At 52.6% G+C, this 16,359-nt stretch overlaps 1 protein-coding gene across 1 annotated transcript in view; it reads right to left on the bottom strand.

Moving 5' to 3' along the window:
* CNTFR (ciliary neurotrophic factor receptor) overlaps positions 1–825 on the bottom strand; it is a 41,400-nt gene extending 40,575 nt beyond the window's left edge. The window contains exon 1 of the mRNA XM_080668973.1: positions 623–825. The gene's annotated coding sequence lies outside the window, so the exon portion shown is untranslated. The remainder of the gene's footprint in view (positions 1–622) is intronic.
* Between the last annotated feature and the right edge of the window lie 15,534 nt (positions 826–16,359).

Consider the following 16,359-nt stretch of genomic DNA (forward strand, 5'->3'; position numbering starts at 1 on the left):
TCACAAAGAGATGCGAATACACCACAAACGGACTCACGGACACGCAACACTGGAGGACTTAAAAAGAGACACTGGAGGAGACCCACTACGTGGAGAGACATCCAGGCACACTCACGGGGAAACCACAGAGAGGCTCATGCCGAGACACACACACCCGGAGATTCACACGGATACACAGACACTGGCAGACGCGTCCGTTCAAACCACTAGACGCTCTGAGGTCCAGATTTCTGCGGGAGAAGGAAGCTACCTCCGGGCGCGCGGGGGTCACTGCGACCCCCGCTCAGGAATTTTCCCAGACCCCGCGCGCTCTGCTGAGGGGTGAGGGAGAACAGGAACGCTAGGTCAATCCACCCGGGCCACCTTCCTCAAGCCGATTGTCCGCCCCCACTACCACCACGCCCAACCCCCCTGCTTGCCCGGACGTGGGGGGGCCTCTTCTCCGGCACCCCAGCCCCCGAGTTTTCGGGCAAAGTTTCCTGTGAACTTTCCTGTCTCCCCAACCCGTTTGAGGGCCCACGCGTGTCCTTCCCTCTTCCCGCGCGCACAAGAGCCGCGGGTCTGTCGGTCAGCCCGAGGGTTTGAGGGTTCGGCCGCGCTCGATCCGCCGCGGGATACTCACCGCGCCCTCGGACAGCCCGGACTCGGCGCCTCGTCCTTCTATCGCCCCCGGCAGGGAGCGAGGCAGGGAGCGCGGAGCTAACACCGCTGCCGGATCCTGCTGCCGAGCCCTGCACCGCGCCGGCTGGAGCCACCGCCGCCGCTGCCGCCGCCCGCTCTGCACCGGCTCCTCGGCGCTCAGCCGCTTTAACCCCCCCATCCTCCTCCCTCCCTCGCGCGTCCCCTCCCTCCTTCCCTCGCCCATGTGACCGCGGGCGCCCGCTCGGCCGCGCGCGCCCTCGCTCCCCTCCCCCTCCCGCCTTGTCTCCCCGCGCCTCCGCGGCCGCGCGCCACGACCCCCTCCTGGCCACGGCCCCCGCGCGCTCCCACCTTGGCCCGCTCCCGTGACTGGCACGCGCAGCCCGCTCGCGCGGGCACACTCATTCTGCGCGGGCCTGTGAGCCCCCTCTCGGTCTCCTCGAGTTGGCACACGCCACCCCCACCCCGCTGACACACTTGCCCGCACTGGCACGCGTGGCCCCCTCACATTCGCCCATTCTCGGGAACGCCCTCCAGACCGCTGTGACCCCCGCGCTTCACGCGCAGCCCCGACCGCGGGTCTCAAAGACGCGCGCGCACACATACCCACACCCACTCCGCTGGATTCCCTAGGGCTGCTGGGCGCGCACCCATCCCTCGGGGTCGCTCATTCACACTCCTCACTCAGCCTTGGCCAGGTCTCTGCTGCGCACACTCCCGCACGTTTAGGCCCTGACTACCTCGTACCGACACCCTGGCACACCGAGACAACTCTCAGGGCCCTCCCGCCGGCATCTCCATCGGAAGAGCGCGCACCAGAGCGCCCAGGCCCCACTTTGGGCAGAGGAGGCCACTGGTCTCCGCCCTTCCCCTATTCCTACCGCCCCGGCAATACACACACGCCGCTCCAGAGGCGGGAAGGGGGCTTTATGCTCCCGTAATCTTTAATGGACTAGGCTGGGAGCCCAGGTCCTCACCTCCCACCAAATCTCCGGTGACACTAGCACAACCACCCTCTCCTTCCTCACCCCCGCCACCCCACACCTGGCCTGAGAAGAAACCTCCACTGGGATTAAGGGGCTCGAGTTTTCCTTCTGCAGCTTGGGCCTCTTAGGGGCCGGTGTGCTCACTTCACTAGCCCCCGGGCCTCCCGCGTGGGTACAACAGGGGGGGGCGGGGTTTAGACAACCCGGCCAACTTCTGAGGCCACGAGAGAACGCACCAGAAAGGGTGAATGCCAGAGGCGGAGTACAAGTGGCCCACTCCCATCTCCACCCCACGGATTTTTCACCTGACCTTTGACCCATAATCCCTGCGCCTTGCACCTCCAGGGAGCTGCTCCGGGGCTGGGGGCGGGAGAGGGGAAAGAACTATCTCGCCGTTTCCTCACACCCTTCCCCAGTAGGCTGCCCAGAGCGCCCGGGCCCTTTCCCAACAAATGCCTCAGGGACTCCCATTGCAGAGGAAAAACCTTCTTCCAGCCACCGTCCGGGCTTTTCACTTTCACTTCAGTGGCCGCAGAATCCCCTCGGTGCAACCGGCAGGGGTCAGGGGCCTGAGGATCAGAGAGGGCCGGCTGGGGTTTAAGGACACACAGCGCCCTGAATGGTGGCACCCAGCTGAGACCAGCCCACCCCCATCCATACTAGGTGTCCCCTATCAGGTCTCTCCCGGGCCCCAGCCTCCAGGCCCCTGGGTCGCAGACCGGGACGAGATGGTGGGTGCCAGGAAGGAGCGGAGGCGACGGAATCTTTGGGGGTCAGAAATTGCCCCTTCCCCTCCACCGAAAGTGGGCGTGGTTAGGTGCTCAGGGGTTGCCCTCTCCTAGAGGGAGAGCAGGCGTCGCGACCCACAGGTCGCTGGTGGACTGATTTGACCTCGGGATCCTCCAGGTCCCGGACTCTGCCTCTTTCTGCCAGGTTGAGAGCAGTGGCGAGTTCCGCCCCGACCGTCTCCGCCTGGGGACCAGAAGGCTGCCGTCCGCAGTGCCTAAATCCGTGGGTGCCGGGGCAGGGCCCGCGCGGGGCAACCGGGGACCGAGATCCGGACATGTAGGTGTGTCAGAGAATTAGCTGGGACTAGAGGCGCAGGTCGCACAGAATCCCGGCGTTTGTCCAGCCGCAGTTCCTCCCAGCGCAGCACCCCGCGGCCGCTACCGCGCGCTTCCCCAGGGCCGCAGCGACACCTGGCGGGCGGTGCCGGACGCGCGTTCCCCCTCTGGCTGCCGTTCCTGCACAGAGGCAGCGCCAACCTACGAAACAACCAGGGTGCGCCCCCCACTTCTCCCTCGCCACCAGCACCTGGCCCACAACCCATCCTCTTTCCACCTGAGCTGGACAACAGATCACTCCTGGGTTTCCGCTCCTGCCGCCTCTAGTGACTTATCTGTACACGAGCTTCTGAGCTTCCTAAACCTCCCTGTTGAACCCTCCGGGACCTCACTGCCCCTAGGGGCAAAGACAGGTTTCTTAGACGGAGCTTAAAAGCCCTGGCAGGATCTGGTCCTGTCTCCTCTCCAGCTTTATTAGGCGCCCCCATCCCCGGCCTCCCCACCTTTGCACCAGCCCCCTTCTCTAACCTATCCTCAAGCCAAACCCCAGTTAACTGACACCCTCCCCCCAGTCCCATCCCATCTTCACCATGCCTCTCCCATAAGGGGCAGCAGGAAATAATGCCCCCAATTTGAAACCCTTGTGCCCTGCAAGTGATGGGGGTCTCATATTTGATAACCCTAGAAGGCCTTTGGGAAATTGGGTAAGTTCTCTTTGACTTAGAATTTCTGGAGTTTTATAACCACCATTAAAGAAGGCTCTGTGGCAGGACTTTTGTCTCCACCCTCCTCCACCCTGGCAAGTGACCTAAATTTGGAACACTTCTCACCCCCCCACCCTCAGGAATCAACTTCTCACCCCCCCCCCACCCTCAGGAATCAACTGTGCCACCCCAAGCCTTTGGGTAGCAAGGACCCTTCTCCGTTCCTACTGATGTGTGTCCTAAAGGAAGGAGAGCCCCTCCTCCCAAGTCTACCTTTTCCAGTTCTCCTTCCAAAATGGCGCTTATTTCTAACCTGCTATGCCATGGGGCACATACATACCTGGCTACCCAGTGACAAACAAACACTCACGCACAGGCTGTGTCATTCCTACGAATATCAAGCACATCCTCAGGTAAAGTCACACGCCCAGTCTCAAGGAGTCAAACGCCTATATTTAACCTCGACTTGGCACACTGGGAGTCCGGGTCCCCTGCTTGGGGCTGGGAGCTGGAGGTCCCAGAAGGGCGAAACTCCCCGATTTCCACGCTTATCCTCAATACGCACACATAGACACAGTCACACAGCCATGTACTCAGTCACACCGCATGTCACACAGGCACACACGCGGAGTCACACACTCTCTCAATCACACAAAGTCCCACACTGGGGTTTGGCGGATTGGGGCGGGCTCCAGGAGGCGGTTACGTAAACACCCTCAGAGCTCCCCCTCGCTCCTCCTCACCACCCCCCTGCTTCCTCACGCAGTGCCAGCGCCCGGGGCGGCTTGGCCGAGGCCCGGGAACAGCTCGGCCTCTCGGAGGCTCCAGGCGCCGAGAAATCCGATCCTGACACAGCCCTAGGCCGAGCAAGGGAGGGGGGCCCAGAGCACCCACACACGCGCACACACACATACACACACACACTCAGGGTCCAGCCCAGCACGCCCTGGGCCCTGGGACGACTCACTTCCATCCTGAGATGGCTCCCAGCACCAGCCTGGGACAGCACCTCGGGCCCATTCACAACACACCCATTCTCTGGAATCATCTGAACCTCCACCTAAGTGTGCCCTGACCTTCCAACCTCTGGCACCAGAAAACAGCAAAGATTCCCTAAAGGTAGAGAATAGGCGAGGGCTAAAGCCATAAGGGAGAATGTAAGCAGTCAGCCTGGAATTGCCCCTAATTTCTCTGGAGCTGACTCCTCTTCCCTCCTCACCTCTAAAGCCACCCTGATAGAAAGAGGTGATTTCACCCCTGTTCCAGACCGCCCCCCTCAGATCTGCTGCCATCGGATCCCAATATATTCTCTCAGAATTCCAGATTATTTGAGAGATCCAAGGCCTCCCCTCCTTCTCTTTAACATCCTTCCTTCCTCCTTAGTTGGAAGTTCTAACTCTAGTCTAACCCCAGTTCCTTCTGTTTTGCAAAGAAGGAAGCTTGAGGGCAACCTGAGACACTGAGGATAAAATCTCTGAAAGGAGGAAGGATTAAGCCTCAGGAAACCCCTGAAAGTCAAGTGTCTAAGAGGAGGGGACAGAACATCTATGCCTGGCCCCCAGCATAAGCCCCCACCTCACTCTGCAGCCCAGACTCTTTTGTATTTTTTAAATATAATAGCTTTTGAATATCTGCCTGGGCTGCTGAGGCCCAGGCAAAAAGGGAATTTCCCCCTAAGTTCTCTGTTAATGAACAAAACATTTCATGTTGAAATTTCTCCTCTGCCCCCAGCCCAGTGTCTCCAGGGTCCCCCAGCCTGCCCAAGCAGGGGGACCACTAGGATGGAAATAACAGAATAAAGGATAGCCCCTGGGGAAGCATAATTTACATGGAGGGCATATTTTTCATAAATAATTAGGGTGGCTTTTATTTCCCCCACTTTTGGCTAAAATTACCCACTCCTGTGGCAGCTTCCCAGAAAGGGCGGCAGGAAGGGCGGCCGGAGCTGTCCCAAGGCCCAGGACATGGCCCCCCTCCCCTGGGCAAGGAGCCTTCTCCAAGTTGTTTTCCTGGTCTCTTCCTCTTGGATGTTTTTTTGATTATTAATCACATTTTCCATCCACAAGCTTGCTCCAGACCCCCCTCCCCCTGGGGTCAGGGTTGGACAGAGGAAGGTTGGGCAGGCTCCAGGAGGATGACTTGGGGACAAGATGGACAGTGACCCCTGGTTTTGGCTAACCTGAAAGAGACTGTCACAGATCCTGTCCTCACCATCCTGGTACATAGTAGGACCTTAATAAACACAAGTGGAGTGAATGAATAAACAGGTATCTAGCTTTCACAGCACACAGGCAATGGAAGGCAAAGCCCCTAGTGTTGATCTCCTGGAGCTACAGATAGGGAAACAGCTCAGAAAGGGAGAGTCACCTGCCCAGAATCACACAGCAAGTTAGTGCCAGGGCCAGAGCAGGACCCCAGGAAGGCTGATGGCTCCCCCATTCATAAGGAAGTCAATAAATATTTATTGAGCACCTTCTAAATGCCAGGCATTGATCTAAGTGATTGGATACAGCACTGAACTAATAAAAAATCCCTGCCCTATCAAGGATGTGGAGCAGCGAGAACTCCACACTCTGCTGGTACAAGTATAAGTTGGTACAACCACTTTGAAACACTGTTTGGCAAGATCTGCTAAGCTGAACATATGTATACCCTATGACCCAGCAATTCCACTCCTAGATATATACCCAAAAGAAATTATTGTAGAATTCACAAAGAGCATTCATAGCAGTTTTATTCATAATAGCTTCAAACTGGAAACAATTCAAATGGATGCATGCGCCGAAACCGGTTTGGCTCAGTGGATAGAGCGTCGGCCTGCGGACTGAAAGGTCCCGGGTTCGATTCCGGTCAAGGGCATGTACCTTGGTTGCGGGCACATCCTCAGTGGGAGGTGTGCAGGAGGCAGCTGATCGATGTTTCTCTCTCATCGATGTTTCTAGCTCTCTATCCCTCTCCCTTCCTCTCTGTGAAATATCAATAAAATATATATATAAAAAAAAAAACAAATGGATGCATGCATTGTGATATAACAACAGCAAAGGAAAAGAATCAACTATAGCTACACACAACAAAACTGGATAAAGCTCACAGACAAAATGTTAAGCAAAGGGGGAAAAAAGAACCAGACATAAAAGAATATATACTGAGTGATTTCATTTATATAAAGCTCAAAAACAGACAAAAACTCATTTATGGTGATAGAAGTTGGAATTGCAGTTATCTTTGGGGGGAAGGGGTGCAACAGTGTACAACATATGTCAAAATTTGAGCTGTGCACTTAAATTTTGTGCATTTTACTGTTTACTTTTTGCCTAAAAAATATTTTAAAATCCCCTGCTCTCATGGGACTCACATTCTAGTCAGGGAAGATGGATAAGTTATATACTAACCAAAATAGGTGAGTACATAACTTATCCATGTGAGAATGCAGTGGCTAACTCCATAGTCCCCTCAGGCAACAGGTGACGGCCTAAATGTCATCTAAGAGAAGCCTAGACGAAGCCCCTTTGTCCTCTCCCATAGCGCCATACTCTGTCCTTATAGTAGTATGACATTTAGCTACCTAGTTACTTGTGTGGTGCCTGTGAGCTCCATCTTCTGAAACCTCTGAGCTAGGTCTGCCATAGAACAGGGGCTCCTAACACTGAAAATAGGTTTAAACAGATAATGAATGATGCAAGCAAGCAAGCAGGACAACATGGACTTGGGAGTCAAGTCCCAGGGTATGGAGAGGAAGCCCATCTGGGTGCTTCGCAGCCTCGAGGGATGGGAAATAGGGTTTGATATCCAGCCAGGGATTAAACAGAGACCCAGAAGGCAGGCTGAGTGGCTCAGAGACCACATCCTGAAGCACCTTTGTTGCCAAGGCTACGCAGGCCTGGAAAGGCATAAAGTAGGTGAGGAGTGGAACCTGATTTTTGTTTTAGAGAGATCATTGAGAAAGGGTGGTGAGAAAGGCTAAGGCTGGAAGTGGGGCTGCCAGGGAAGAGGTATTTGCAGTGACCCATAGGCGAGAGACCTCCAGCCTGATCTGGGGCAGGGCCATAGGGCTCACGACAGAGGACAGGAGGCACTCAGATTCATCTTCTCCATTTGCTCCCATGAACCCTGGAGGAACCACGTGTCACTCTTTACATAGAGAACAGGCCCTGAGACACTTAGTTCAGTGTCTGCTCTCCCAAGAACCCTCTCCCTGGGTGATCCTGTGGTCTGGGTTAAGTTTGGAAAGAGAAGCAGATAGTCAGAGGAGGGGTAGAGATCCAGAGGAGGAGAGGCACAGGGAGGATGGGGAATCTAGGGGCCTACTAGTATATGTGTTTGAAGGTGGGAACAGAGACACAGACTTGCAAAATCACAGATACAGTTTTTCATGTTGTGTTGCAAAAATTTGCATGAAACTAATTCCCTGCTCAGGAGCACAAAGTCCCTCCCTTCCCCCTCTCTCCCTCCTTCTTTCCCTCCCTTCCCACCCCAGTGGGCCCTGATCTCCTTCACTACCCATTCTTCATGGAGGAGGCATATGTCTTCAAAGGATTATCTCCTTCCAGTGCCAGCCCAGGGTCTGATCTTGATCCCTGCTGCTGTAAAGCTGCCTCCCTGATAATGGGGCTGGGATTTCCAAACAGAACTGATGAACTGGTGGCCATGTGGCCCCAATATTGGTTCCCTCCCTTAGTCTTTCACGGTTCAATTCCCAGCCAGCCTGTATTCTCCTGGGGCGGCGGGGGGGGGGGGGGGGGGCGCGAGAGAGGGAAGAAAAGAGGTTCTCAATCTACCCCACCCCCCCTTGAAACTCAACTTCTGTGTTTTGTTAGACAGAGAAAAATTAGAGAATTGAAGACATTGCCACAGATACCCAGGCCCAGGGAAACAAATAGAGATGGGCGGTGGGGGATTGGGGAGGGGGGGGGCAGGGAGTCCAAAAGAGAAAAGATAATTAAATTCAGTTTAACAGACATTTATTAGCACCTACTATGTGCCAGGCACAGAGGGAACATTGTATACAAAAGCACAGATGACTCGGGTTTTTGCATGAGAGACTAGGAGATGACAGTGCCATTCACTAAGCTGGAGAGAGAGTTGGGGCTTGACATGTCCAGTTGAAGGGTCTGTGGGATGATGGCCAGAAGGGGCAAAGAGGGAAGAACAGAGAAGCTGAGAGGGCTCACTGGATGGCTGAAGGTGTGTTGTCCCTGTCCAACAGCTCCCAGTGCCCTCAGTACCCTCTGTACTAGTGCTGGTTGCATGGGCATTCATCAAAGTCTTACACTGGGCACCATGCGGGGAGAAGGTGTGATGAAAGGGAGGGGAGGAAAAGGTTGTAGCTGAAATCCTGGGAACTGTGATTAAAAGACAGAGGGGTTCATCCTAGCCAGTTTGGCTCAGTGGATAGAGCGTCGGCCCATGGACTGAAGGGTTCAGTTCCGGTCAAGGGCGCATACCTCAGTTGCAGGCTTGATCCCCGGCCCTGGTTGGGGTGCGTGTGGGAGGCAACCAATTGATGTGTCTCTCTCACATCGATGTTTCTGTCTTTCACTCTCCTTTCCAATCACTCTAAAAATCAATGAAAAGATATCCTTGGTTGAGGATTTAAAAAAAAGAAGACAGAGAGGTTCAAGGAGAGCCAGGAGTCAGGGTTGTCACAGGACCAAAAAGAAGCCAGGTGAGGCCAAAATGGTTCCTGGGCTTTAGCAGCTAGGAGTGAGATGGGGCCAGTGGGACCGAGATGGTGCGATGGAGCTGGCTGATGTATACCCTCCACCAGGGGCCCACGAGCACAGTGCAGGCCCCTCCTTCCCCAGCCTTCCTGCTGTCCCCAGAGCCCTTCTTGGTCTGGGGTCCTCTCTCAGACCAAGAGGTAAGAAGAGGGTGGAAAAAAGCTGCCCTGCCCCCAGTCTTCCATCCCTGAGCCTTGGTTTCCGGCCTTCCCAGGAGGGTCCTGAGCCTTCCTCTAGCTTGGGAGGCTACAGTGGTCAGGGAATCCTGGGGGCCCCGGCGGTAATTGAAACCAGAACTAAGACATTAGAAACCATAACGTGGACTCCCCAGCTCCCCCAGGATAGCTCCTGGTTTTCTTCTCTCCCCCATCCTCCCGGCTGCTGACAGCTCAGCTCTCCGGGCCCCCACCAGCTGGGCCAATGACCCTTCTCCCCAAACTAACTAGAAGGAGCCTCCAAACCAGAAGGCACCCAAAGCCAGCCTTTGGGACCGCTTCTCTGTGCTCAGACAACCTCAGTGTATGATGGACTAATCCCTACCCCCCATATCAAGTTGTCCCCAAATTCTAATCTTAATCTTTTATTGCAGAACGTATCCCAGGGGATTGAAGTTAGACAATGGAAAGGATTTTTCAATAGAGAAAGAGAAGAGACAGGAAGGAGATGTGGGGCAGGAGTACCTCTCAACCTGCAGGTGCTCAGTAAACGTGTGGGGAAGAAAGAGTGAGTCTCAAAGCCTGGGCACCACCAGAACAAGGTGCTGGCTGGGCCAGATCTGAAGCACAAGCAGGACAAGCTGCACACCAGGGGGACAGGAAGGAGGAAGGAATTCTGAGGCCTGGAGCGCTCTCTCTCTCTCTCTCTCTCTCTCTCTCTCTCTCTCTCTCTCTCTCTTTCTCTCTTTCGGCTCTGATGTCTTTCTCTGTCTCTCTCTCCCTCGGTGTCTCTCTGACAGAAAGAACAGGAAGCCTCATGTCTGTGGGCCTGATGGGAAAGCCCTCCCCCTGCCAGATGATTCCTGGATTCCAGAGTCCCCAGGAGTGATGGTATGAGAATTGGTCCCCACCTCTATCTCTGTATCTGTCTCTCGCCTTGGCTCTTCAGTGGAGCAAAGGGTTCAACTACCTAACTCCACCACTTACGGGGCTTTGTGGCCTCAGGCAAGTGATGTAATGTCTCTGTTGACTCAGGAGTAAAATGGCATCATAACAGTGCATATTTCCCAAGACTCTTGTGAAGATTCAATTAAATGAGATAATCCAGTCAAGTGTTTAGCACCAGCCTGGTGGGTACTAGAGTCTCCTTCATCTGCCGGCTTTGGCTTTCTCCCCACTGATATCTCTATGTTTCTCCTTCTCTCTGTCTGTCTTTCTCCCCGTCTTCTCGATCTACATTATCCTCTGCCTCTCAGTCTTTGTCTCTCCACCTTTCTCCTGATCTTTTTTCTCTCCCTGCATCTGGCTCTGTCTGAAGCCCACCACCACCCCCCGCCCCAGAAAGCCCTGTTTGACCCTGCTCCAACTCACGTTGGCACAGCTGGCCCAGATGGGGTGGAATGGGATGTCTGGGAGGTTTTTAATTCAAACGTGGAATTCCTGGAAGCAAGATCACGCCTGGGCCTGAACATGGGTGAATCACAGTCGATGGGAAGAGTGATTGCATCTGTGTTCTTTCTGGAGGGGAGGAAAGCTGGGGGCTCAGCCTGGCAGCCCCTTGGAGGAAGGGGGACTTGCCCTGACTGCACTGACCGCCCCCACACTTGGGACCAAGCCAGACCCCCCATGTTTAATGCCTGCCTGGAGGTAAGGCAACCTGCCCAGAGTCCAGAACCAAAAGGAGAAGCCCTCCACCTCTACATAAGGTGGCTTACCTGCCCTCAAAATAGTCTGGCCCATCCTCACCCCAAGTCCTGCTCTGAGCTTCCCAGACCCCATCCCAAACCCTGTATGAGGCATGCTGCCTCCATAGATCCAGCTTCTCGTCTCTATCTATCTCTGTCTCTATCTCTTTCTCTATTAACTTTGATCCATGACTTTGGCAGCTGCATATGCTTTATATCTTCAAACTGAGGCTACCAGGGATAGGAAACTATGGGGTTGAAGAATCTTGTGTTCTTCGCCTGGACCAAAGAGCCTCTTCTTGTGGAGGAGGGGGGACATGGAAAGTCCAGATGTAATTTCTATATCACTGTGGACCTGTGAAGGCAGAGAATGGTGTAGGACAGGTGCTCTGTGCTCTAGCTGGTTTGGCTTAGTGGAGAGAGCATCGCCCTGTGAACCAAAGGGCACATACATTGGTTGCAGGCTCCTCCCCGGCCTGGGCCATGGTCCATGGTCCATGGTCAGGGGAGTGCAGGAAGCAACCAATCAATGTGTTTCTCTCACATCAGTGTTTCTTTCTATCTTTCCCTCTCTCTTCTGCTCTCCCTAAAAATCAACGGAAAAATATCCTCGCAATGGAAAAAATAAAATAAAAACAAAATAGGTGCTCTAGAACTATAAAGCAAATGAAGGCAGGGCACACAAAAGGCCTCAAATAGGGAATTGGATGGCTGAGATTATAGCAGGCAGGAGCATGGATAGACTGTGGGAAGACTCCTGCTTGACTTTGTGGCTTAGCAAAGAGTCTTCTCTGGGGGCCAGGATTGGTCTCAACTAGCCTCAGACACCCCCATACCTGGGCCCCAGCCAGACCCCTCACGTCAGCCCTTGGGCAAAGGGCCAGATGTGTGAACCACTAAGACCTCTCAGTTCCCATTCCCTACACATCATTGCCTCAAGGTGCTCACCAACTTCAAGGAGAGAGAGAGCTGAGACTACAGATCCAGAGAGGGAGAAACACTAGGCAGGGTCACTCAGCAGGCACAGGCTGGGACAGGAGCCCTGGTGTCCTGGCAGCCAGCCTGGGCCCGTCACAGAGTTCCTGTGACAGCACTGTGACGGGCCAGACAGGATTTTATGTGGGGAGAGTACCTAGGAATCCTTGAGCATGTGGGCAGCTGTGCCAGGAGAGGAGCATCCAATCAGGCAAGGACAGATATGCAGCTAACTGGTCTTCCCATCAGTTAGAGACAAGCATTGGGATAAGAGGTTCAAAGAGACAGGTCAGAGCAAAAGAGAGGCAAGAGAACCTGGGAGAGAGACCAAGAAATAGACACAATCAGAGACAGTCAGGCACCAAAATAGAGATACAGAGAAAGAAAGATGTGAGTCAGAGACACAGAGACTGGGAGATGCAGGAGGGAGACCCATGGGATTAGACACAGAGACAGGGAGACTCATGAATTCAGGGAGAAACACAGTGTATCAGAGTCACAGAACAACAGTGACATGGAGTCAATGATATACAGAGATTGAGAAACAAACAAACACCTCCCCCCCAAAAAAAAAAACCACACACACATAAAAACACAGGAGAGATAGAGATAACGAAGACAGAGAGACAGAGACAAAAATAAAGACAGAAAGATCAAGAAAGGCAGAGAAATGGAGAGAGCAAGGCAAAGGGAGACCAAGACAGAGTGAGGCAAAGAAAGAGATCAAACAGCAGGAATGGGAAGAGCGAAGGACAGAGGAGAGTCTCCTTTTCTCCCGTCTCTCCAGCTTGGTTTCCCCAGGGTTTGGGCCCCCCTTGCTTTTCTTTGGTTTCCATAGCAACAGGGAGGGCAGCACCAAATTTGCATATACATTTACATCCTTTCTTTCTGCATAATTCAACAGGTTCTGTGCATATTCATGAGACTGTGAGTGAAGGTGACTCTCCCAGTCCCTGCTCAAAACCTGGCTCTGGTGCTCCCTGCATGTAGTACGTGGCCATGGCTCCAGGCCCCCCCACCCCCAACAGGCTCTGACCTGTTCCTGCCAGACCCTGCTAACAACATTCCCCTTACTCCCCAAGCAATGCCTTGCACTCCCCTACCTCCACACCTTTCCTCAGGTGATGCCCCTCTGCCTGCCTGGGATGTCCTTCCCTCAGCATGAGTATTGCCAATGGTACACGTGCATGCATGCACTCACTCACATGTACTCACGTGTGTACACATGAACTCTGGTGCAGGGAGTGACCAATGCTCACCCTGGCTCCCTGGAGGAGGCTCCTAAGTCACACATCTATCTGGGTGCTTCTGTCAAAGAAGGGAGTGCATGAAAGGATCACTGGGGTGTAGGCTGAGCTCGAGGCTGACAGATGTACAGAGAGGAACCTAGGACACTGTGGCCTCCATATGGAAACTGACAGCCCCAGGTTCTAGCCAGAATAATCATAGCTAGAATAGAGCCAAAAGGAGCCTCAGGAACAGAAGGACTCAAATGGGGGGGAGAGGGTACTGGGCCAAGAATCCTTTCAAAGTGCCAGGTCTTGAAAATTCTTGTGGGTGGGGCTGGGCTTCTCTGGGGCCTGATACAGCCATATTTTGGTTTCACCATCTCCCCCTGGATCCCTATGACAGCCTCCTCACTGCTCTTCCTGCCATGTGCCCTCAATCTACCTTCCACACTATAGCAGCCAGAGCTATCTAATACTAATCTTATATATGACATCACTTCCTTCTTAAAGCCTTCAGTGACTTTCCATTACCCTAAAGAAAAAGTCCAAGCTCCTTAGCCGGGCACTTAGGCCCTTCCAGTCTGGTCCCCACTCACGTCTGAGCCTCATTCCTCAAGCTCCTGCCTTGAACTTCAAACTCCAGTGATCACTTCTATGCTCCTCTCACCTCTATGTCCTAGTTCATGCCTGCACCTTACCCAGAATGCCCTTTCCACTTCTCTCTCCCTCCCGATTCTATACAAGCATCTCTTCCACTTCTTCTTTGCCTGTCCCTAAAGACTGGACAAGGGGCTCTGAATCCTTGAAGTCTAATGAACTTCCCTAATCTCTGAACTCATCACACCAATAGTGAAATTATCTGTACCATGTGGTTATAGTCTTCATGGGACTGGAGGTTCCAAACCCAGTGATATTTGTCCCATTATGGGTGATCATTAACTATTAGTTGAATAACTAAAAGGTCACTGCGCCCACTGAGGGCCAAATTTCAAGCCTAGACTATCCTCTCTCTTGACGTTTGTGGGGACCTCTGCAGACAGCAAAGGGAAGGGATGGGCTATCCCTTTGAGAATGCTACCACCTCGTGGTCAGACTCAGAAGCACAGCCAGACATTACCCCAGTGCAAATACCCAAGTGGGAGCTGGAGATATCCTATACTAGTAGAACTAGGCCTGATCCATGAACTCCAGGCTGGTGATCTAGACAAACAGAGGGGAATGGGGAGGTAGGCCCCGAGGTAGGCCTACCACTGGTATCCTTTGAACATTCTTGATGAGTTCCAAACAGACAGAATGAGAAGAGCAAAGAGGCAGAAAAATCTCATGTCACATGGGAAGAGTGAGGCATTAATGTGACCAGAGCCTAGGGTCCAAGGGAATCAAACCAAAGATGAGCTGAGCCATGGCAGTGACCAATCAAGGGGACCCTTTAAGGCTACCCAGTAAATTAACTTGGATCCAGTGAATCTAATCTGGGCATGGGATAAGATCTGAATGAGGTGACATACTTGGAGGCTCAATATTCATTCATTCACTCATTAAATATTTATCAAGCACCTACTATGTTCAAGATCCTTAGGTTAGCCCTAGCCTATTTGACTCAGTGGATAGAGCATCAGCCTGTGGACTGAAGGGTCCCGGTTCAATTCCAGTCAAAGGCATGTACCTCGGTTGCAGGCTCAATCCCCTGACCTGGTCGGGGCGTGTACAGGAGGTAACCAATGGATGTGTCTCTCTCACATAGATGTTTCTCTCTGTGTCTCTCTTCCCAGCCTCCTTCCCTTCCATTCTCTCTGAAAATCTATGGAAAAAAATGTCCTCCAATGAGGATTAACAAAAAAAATTAAAAAGATCCTTAGGTTATGTCATTCAACAAAGCAAAAATTCCTGCCCATTTGGAGCTAACATTCTCATCAGGAGGAGACAGATAAACAAAAACACTAAAGAAGTAAATTATATTTAAAAGACAAAAAAAAAAAATAGGGGAGGGCAGGATAAGAATAAGGAAAATCAGAAGCTTTGTCCATCAGCCTGCAAACATGTTCAATCCCTGCCAACTCATTAAAAATAAAATTCTCTCTGTAGTCTACGTTCCTCTCCAGCTATTTATCACCTCTCCACCAATTCACAATCCAATTTCTTAATAGAGCTGTTTAGAAGTGGCATAACCTTTTCCTTTTTAAAAATATATTTTTATTGATTCAGAGAGGAAGGGAGAGGGAGAGAGAGAAAAAAATCAATGATGAGTGAGAATCATTGATCGGCTGCCCCCATTCACACCCCACACTGGGGATTGAGGCTGCAACCCGGGCACGTGTCTGTGACCTCCTGATTCTTAGGTTGACGCTCAACCACTGAACCATGCCAGCTGGTATGCATAACCTTTTCTTAAAAAAAAAAAAAAAATGGAGGCAAATGCCATACTGCAGTGGCTTAACTATAGAGTAGAAAGTAAAAAACAAAACACAAAAACCCAAATACCTGAATCAGCACTTATACACAACTCACGCTCCTTCCTAAACTCTTTCCAACCTCTAAAGGCCTCACTTCTCTCTGCTCCCTCCCCACATTTCCTTTTCTAGGCCCCAGTTGGGCGCTATAAAGGCCAAGGAGAGCAAAAAGCCCCAGAATCACTAGCCATCCCTTCCTCAGCCTGTGGCCTATTTCCTGATTCTCTGAGTTGCAGACACTGTTCTTCCCAAGAGATCTTGACCCCAGCTCAGTTTCTCTCCACACTACCCCTACCATCACCCTGGAGATCCCAGGTGGTCCTCTGATGATGAGCTACCTAATTGGGAGCCCCTCCTAGAACACCCAGAGCTTGTGATGCCACCTTACTGAATCATTCCTTCAGCACAGGTCACCATGCTTATTCCACATGATCATTCCACTCTGGCCACAGTAAGGTGGATCAGGATGGGATGCTGAGCCAAAGATCAACAGTCTGCAAGTAGCCTGGTTCCAAAGTTCTGGGGACCAATGACACTCAAAGAGCTGTTGATGGTAGAAGACACACCAGTGGAGATGCTCAGAGAAAAGACAATATGCAGAAACTTGGAGGAAGCAAAAAAACTAAATTAGCCACAAAGAGAATAGGGAGAAGTCAGGCAGTTGTTGGTAGCAAGACACCTGAGTCACCACCACAATCCCTAGGGCTATACTGGGTGCTTCATGATCCTCTACATTTGTGAGGCCTGGCCAG

This window comes from Plecotus auritus (assembly GCF_963455305.1).
Source record: "Plecotus auritus genome assembly, chromosome: 5".
Lineage (NCBI taxonomy): Eukaryota > Metazoa > Chordata > Mammalia > Chiroptera > Vespertilionidae > Plecotus > Plecotus auritus.